This window comes from Marmota monax, unplaced genomic scaffold (genome assembly GCF_021218885.2).
Source record: "Marmota monax isolate L192 unplaced genomic scaffold, Marmota_monax_Labrador192_F-V1.1 WCK01_AAM20220418_F8-fsc01066, whole genome shotgun sequence".
NCBI lineage: Eukaryota > Metazoa > Chordata > Mammalia > Rodentia > Sciuridae > Marmota > Marmota monax.
In genome coordinates, this window is record NW_026693410.1 from 3,243 (window position 1) to 10,573 (window position 7,331).

The 7,331-nt window shown below is 39.0% G+C and overlaps 1 pseudogene; it reads right to left on the reverse strand.

Moving 5' to 3' along the window:
* Nucleotides 1-603: 603 nt before the first annotated feature.
* Nucleotides 604-1,532, reverse strand: LOC124101250 (olfactory receptor 1A1-like; annotated as a pseudogene).
* Nucleotides 1,533-7,331: the final 5,799 nt, after the last annotated feature.

Sequence of the window (7,331 nt, forward strand, 5' to 3'; positions counted from 1 at the left end):
TCAAAGATTTTAAAGATGGATAAATTATGTCCACTCCAATTATCTGTAATCTTTATCTGATTGCATATCAGAGACATTATTGTCATTCACCCATTCTACCTCTGCCAGCATTTACTGGGTATACCTTATATGACCAGGATTGTGAAGATAGCCTTATGTGAATACAGCTCTTGCCCTCAGGGGCTTGCAAGCCTACTAGGCAGGATTAAACATAATAGCCACATAAAAATGCTGACTTGTAGTCTTCAAAGCATGAGCTACTATGACCACTCTCTGTGACACCAGCAGGGCAGATACTGTTGTTTCAATATGTAGATGTAGAAGCCTAGGCTCAAACTTTTATCAACTTTACTTTGCTAGTCAGTTGCATAGGGGGAATGTAAACCCAATAGCTTGTGCTGCTGATCAGCCAACCAAAATAGAAATGTGGTCAAAGTGATAATTTCCATAAGTTGTTTCACTAAATGGTTATAAGACTTTGGAGACTAGAGATTTATGGCTGTAAAGTTTAAAGGAAGTTTCTTATAAGAGATTACATTGAAGGTGATATTCCAAGTTCCTCCCAGTGGTGAGCACTGTGTGCAATGTATGACCTCACATTGGTTATGAAGAGCTTCTTCTCTGAAAGAGTTTCTTCAGAGCAGCCTTCATGTCTTGGTTTCTCAGACTGTAGATGAAAGGATTTAGCATCGGGGTCACTGTCATGTACATCACAGCAAGCACAGCATCCTTTAGGCTGTAACTCGTCAGAGGTCAGAAATACATGCCCATGACTGTCCCATAGTATAAGGAAACAGCTGTGAGGTGAGACCCACAGGTGGAGAAGGCTTTGCGTACACCCTTCCTGGATGGAATGCGCAGGACAGTGGAAAAGAACGAACATAGGAGACAACGATGCACAGTAATGGCACAGAGAAAACACCAACCCCTAGGTACATCATCTTCACGTTCAAGTGTATGTCAGAACAGGACAGCTTGAGCAAGGGGGAAATATCACAGTAGAAGTTGGCCACTTCCTTGCTGCCACAGAAGGACAGACTAGCTATGAGCAGAGTGTGAGGAAGGGCATTGGCATTTCCAATCACCCAGGATGTAATCACCAGCAGGACACAGGACCTTGGACTCATGATGGTTGTATAATGAAGAGGGCGGCTGATGGCCATGGCTCGGTCATATGCCATTGCTGCCAGTATGTAGCTTTCTGTGTTGACCAAAGCTATCATGAAATACATCTGTGTCAGGCATCCCCCAAAGGAGATGGCTTTGCTGCCCAGGAGATGATTGGCCAGCATCTTAGGGATGGTTACAGAGGATAAGAAGATGTCACCAAGGGAGAGGTTGGCCAGGAGGTAATACATGGGGTTGTGGAGGTGACTGTCAGAGAGAATGGCGAGGATGATGAGTAAGTTTCCCACGACTGTGATGGGGTAAATGAACAGGAAGAGGATGAAGAAGAAATCCTCCTGATCCTGCTGACCTGTGACTCCCAAGAGGATGAACTCCATGGTAGAAGACTCGTTTTCTTTCTTCATGGTTCCTTTGACATGAAAGGTGAGGAGAGTCCATAATAATTATTAGTGCCATTACTGTGCATTATGATGTTCTGTATGCAACACTCTTGACTCTAGTGATAGGCTTTCTCAATACCTGCCTTCATAAAATCCAGAGATACTCAAACTTTGGAGAAACATTTCTGTTGGTCTCTGGAACTGACTGACATTTACCAGGACACTCATGTCTAAAAAATGAGCAGTGTGTGAATCAGAAGTATTCATCCTCTGTGGGAGAAAGGTACACTCATACATGGCTGGTGGGGCTGCAAATTGGTGCAGCCAATATGGAAAGCAATATAGAGATTTCTTGGAAAACTGGGAATGGAACCACCATTCGACTCAGCTATCCCTCTCCTCGGTCTCTAACCAAAGGACTTGAAAACAGCATACTACAGGAACACAGCCACATCAATGTTTATAGCAGCACAATTCACAATAGCTAAACTGTGGAACCAACCTAGATGTCCTCCAATAGATGATTGGATAAAAAATGTGGCATATCTACACAATAGAATAGTACTCAGTATTAAAAGAGAATAAAATCATGGCATTTGCAGGTAAATGAATGGAGTTAGAGAAGATAATGCTAAGTGAAGTTAGCCAATCCCAAATAACCAAATGCCAAACGTTTTCTTTAATATAAGGAGGCTGATTCATAGTGGGATAGGGAGAAGGAGCATGGGATGAATAGACGAACTCTAGGTAGGTCAGAGGGGAAGGGAGGGGGCATGGGGCTATAAATGATGGTGGAATGTGATAATCATTATTATCCAAAGTACATGTATGAAGACATAAATTGGTGTGAATATACTTTGTATACAACCAGAGATATGAAAAAATTGTGCTGTATATGTGTAATAAGAATTATAATGCATTCTGCTGTCATATATAAATAATTAAAAAGAAGTGCTCATTCTCCCCTATTAGCATGCCATAAACACCCAAGACTCAATCATTTCATAATTAAATCTCACATTCCATGGTCTACAGTCTTTGTTAGACCTTAGGGAAAAATTGTAAGCATGTGACAAATACAGTTTATTCATCCATTCATCAGTGTATATGTCATAGTCCTTGCTCTCAAGGACCTGACAATGTAATGGAGAAGCCAGAATCACACACTAATTGTATTATACATGATAGGGAACAGACGGCATTTTGGAGTTTTTGACTAAATTCTCCAGGGCAAGGATTTCTTAGTGGAGGGACTGGCCTGGAAATGTGGAATTGTTCTGTAGACCAAAGAGTGATCCCAGACCCCATAAGGTGATGGGTCTGTAGGGGCATTGGGAGATTGTAAATCACAAGGATCACTGGGTTTAGATTCCACCAAAATAGACCAGTGAATTTTCTCCCTTGGTGTCCCATTTTGGAAGTAGACTTTACTACTGTTACGGAGTGTGAGAATCATAGGCCACCACACTTATTGAGCAAAATTGAAAGGGAAAAAAGTCCTTTAGTGAGCAAGACAGGTAAGCGACTGGGAGCAGGCTAGTGCCTCAAAGAACTCCCAGCACTTGAATTGTGGAAGCACAGCGTTTATAAAGACAAAAACCACCAAAACCACAAGGAGGTAGGTGAGAAAAGACTTTATTGAGACAGATATTTTGATTACATGAGAGAATTGTTTTGATTATACATTTCAGAGCCATTTTAGTTGTATATCAGGGCCATAGTCACCTTTATATTGTGTGATCAATTAGTTGCAGTAATCTGAGTTTTCATAATTAACTCACCAATTTTCCTGAAGAGGTTTTCACTTAAAAACTAATTAAATCTATAATTAATTCAATCACCAAATCTCAGTGTTTCTGATAGTAATATGAGAATTATATGCTAGGTATGAGAGATGTAGGTCTACTTATCTCTGTCATATCTAATCAGGATGTGCATTCTTGTATCTACATTTAAAGCAGTTTGGGTTTGTCTTTTAAGATGTCTTTTTTTAAAATCTTCATCTAGAATTACTATACCTTTGATTTCAAAGGGTCCTATGAGCCCAGAGGCTCAGAGACTATGTTTATTTCATATAATACAGAAATGTAAGATCTCAGAGATTAGGCTCTAAGAAACATGGCACACTAAGCTGATGTTGACAGGTTCCATTTTTAATAAAATATATAGAAAGTTTAGAAAATTGCAAACACAAAACTCCCACCAAAAACATAACCAAATGTAAAAGAAAGAGAGAGGCATACCTGGTTGAGGGGCAAAAAGAAAACCCTGATAAAGAAATATAAGCCATAGTCAATGCTGTGGTGGCCCCTTAGGGTTTGTGATCAGCAGTTAGGTAAGCCCTCATGGTTGGGGCTTGGGATGTTTGTGCCATTTGGTAGAGTAGATGTGGCCACAGAGCCACATAAAGCATGGAGATTAGTAGTCTGCATAAAATGCTTGAAGTATTAGCCTATTTGTGGAAACATCAATAGAAAGAATTTGCTAAGTAATGATTGTAAACAAAAGATGTTACTCATAGAAAATATGATTATCTACAAATAAATCCATGAACTCTCTGGATGACCAAAGAGATTTCAACATTTTTGTTAGTTATAAGCCACTATGTAGAAAAATTGATGCTATATAAATAAATTAGAAAATATAATTTCAAAGAGACTCCTCAAAAAAAAGGAGTTGTAAAACCAACCTAGATGCCCTTCAATAGATGAATGGATAAAGAAACTGTGGTATATATACAAATAGAATATTACTCAGCATTAAAAGAGATTAAAATCATAGCTTTTGCAGGTAAATGGGTAGAGTTGAAGAATATGCTAAGCAAAGTAAGCCAATCCCAAGAAATCAAAGGCGGAATGTTCTCTCTGATAAGTGAATGCTAATTCATAATGGGGAAAGGGGATATGGGAAGAATGAAGGAACTTTGGATTGGGCAAAGAGGAGGGTGGAGGGGAGGGGGCTTAGGGGTAGGAAAGATGGTGGAATGAGAAGGACATCATCACTCTAGGTACATGTATGATTACACAAATGGTGCAACTCTACATTGTGTACAACCAATGTGTGCTCCATTTGTGTACAATGAAACAAAATGCATTCTGCTCTCGTGTATAACTAATTAAAAACATTTTTTAAGTAATGATTTTTAAAGTAATGATTGTTAAATGTTAAAAATGTTAAAATGATTTTTAAATGTTAAAAAAAGACAAAAAAATTTAAAATAGTTGTAGAAAGTTTTGAGTCATCTAGAAATAATTCTAACTAAAGAGGTCCAAAAGAAGTTTCCAATATCAATAAATTTTAATAAACTTTAATGAAGGACCAAAAAAAAGAAAGGAAATATGGGGCTATAGAGAATGTTCATGGAAAGTCTCACTATAGAAACCTCAGTTCTTTTCCAGTTAATGTGTGAATTCAATGAAGTCTCAATGCAAATGCCACAGGTTTCCTTTACACATAAAACTTAACAAAATGATTGAAACTAAAACAATTTGTGGAAGGGATTGGCAAACAATGAGCCTATATGTAGGGAAGCTGAAATCCATACACCTTCCACACAGCAATTAATCTTTCTAACTAGCCCCAGAGAAACCCCAGGACATGGCCTCAAGAAGACATGCAGGAGATGTGTATTGCTACAAAGGAAAGTTATAAATGGGCCACTCAGTGAGAGATGAATAAGAAAATTGTGCTACATTCTTACTAATGGATTCCTTTCAATGGTTTTTAACATGAATTCACATAGATACTTCAGACACAAATTAATGTGGTGAGAGAAAGTGGGTTGCTGGAAGATATATGGCACATCAGAAAATATATGTACATGTTAATCTAAAGTAATATATCCAAAATGTAGCGGGAGTATAAGTCCTGAGTGTAAAGTATCTTACTAAGAGTAGAAGAGTGATTATCTCTGAGTGGGAATCAGAAAGATTTTTGGATGGGAACAAGGACATTTCAAGCGTATCTGTAATATTTATCTTAAAAGTTGGAGGAAATATGAAATTCTACGCAATTAATTTTACACAAATTTTTGTCATATTATTCTCTGCTATTCTGGCATTTTAGCAGTATAATAATTAATACATTCAATTCAAAATAGATATTTCACATGTTTGGTGATGATTTCATTAGTAGGGTAGCCATGGTGTTGGCGGATCAAGTCCATTTTTTCCCCCAGTACTAGAGACTGAACCAAGGGACACTCTACCACTGAGCTACATTTCCAGGCATTTAAATTTTGAGATAGAGTCTCATTGCCAAGTCTGAACTGAAACTTGTAATCTCCTGCCTAAATCTCCAGAGTCCCTGGGATTGGGTGTGCAGTACCATGCCTGGTTTAAGCCTCTGACTCACTGAAGGTAGGAGATAGAGTTTTCTTTGTGAGTAAGCTGAGAACAAAAAGTGGATATATGGGGAGAGAAATCCATACATTAAGCTATGTGAGAGAGAAAATGCAGTAGTATTTTCATTATCTACCTTGTACCAGCTCTTTCCCATTAACTGACAAACATATTGTACCCTCTTCAGTCATTCAATGAATCGTCCTCAGTCCTGTAACTGTAACCACCACTCCTTTTCTTACCTCTATTCTTCCTTTCTGAATTGGTCTTGACTATAGAGATGTCATCTGTTGGAATGAAAAATATAATACACAGATACGATTGTGTCCATTTCTTTAAAATCACTAATTTTTATGCATGAAGTTCAATATCCTCATGGAAATAACCTCAAGTACCAAAAATTCAGACAGCAGAGGATGATTCCAGGAAAAAAAAATGTGTTGTGTATCTATCAGAGCAGAGAGAACATGACAGGACAGGGAATGGGAAGATACCAGACTGGAAAACTAGTTGTGGTTTTGTTTTAAGGAGGATTTTCATCTAATGCAAGGTCTTTATTCTTTATTAAGTACTAAGAATTTATAAGGTGGTTGTGGGTTCCACTAACCATTTTTCGTTTGTTTAGTTGTAAATGTATGTGCTTGAAGGTATACACTAAATGACCAATGAAGATGGAAATATTCTGACTGACAATCCAGTATAAGGACAACCTCAAAGGGATAAGAAAACAAAAGTGTGGTGGGCTAAGAATGTAAGAAGGAGAGGCGCAAGAATAGGAAAAAGGGTTGAAATAATCAATGCAGCAACCAAAGCAACAGGGAACCAAAAGATCTGAGCACAGGGATGGTCTTCAGGATAGACAGTCAAAGGGTGTGATAATACAGTGTGGTTACAGGGAGAGAGGATTTATGTCGAAACCAGGGAAAAAGAGGTGAAAAGACCCTTATGCTACCATGGAGATGCATCCACATGAATGCTAGAGGCAGAATCAGAACCTTGAGTTCACTGGAGGGAAGTCAGAGCCTCAGACACTGCTGACCACCAATATCCACTTCCTGGGACATGTTTGTGCTCTGAGAAGTCAGTGACATGAGTGTTATGGTGCTGAGGACAATTGACAGAAGAGGCCAAGTGCTTCCCCTTATCTTTGGGGGGTGGGGCAACAGAGATGTCAAGGAGGTATCCTTCATGTGCTTTAGATTCTCACCTGTGCTTTGACAAGGAGACACCCCCACCTTGTGAAGGGCCCTTTCCAGTGCTGCTGAGTGTGCAAGTGGACAGCATCTCCTCTCTAAGGCCATGTAGGTGTGTGAGTGTGCATGCACACAGCACAAAGCCACACAGATTATGACTTCAGGAGACAGATAGGACCTAAGATCTAGATAACCTGTCTTGCCTACTTCACCCCGATCCTGTGTGCATAGACAGGAACCCTGGAGAAGTGAGATCAGTGGGGAGGATACCATCTCTGTTTTATATCACA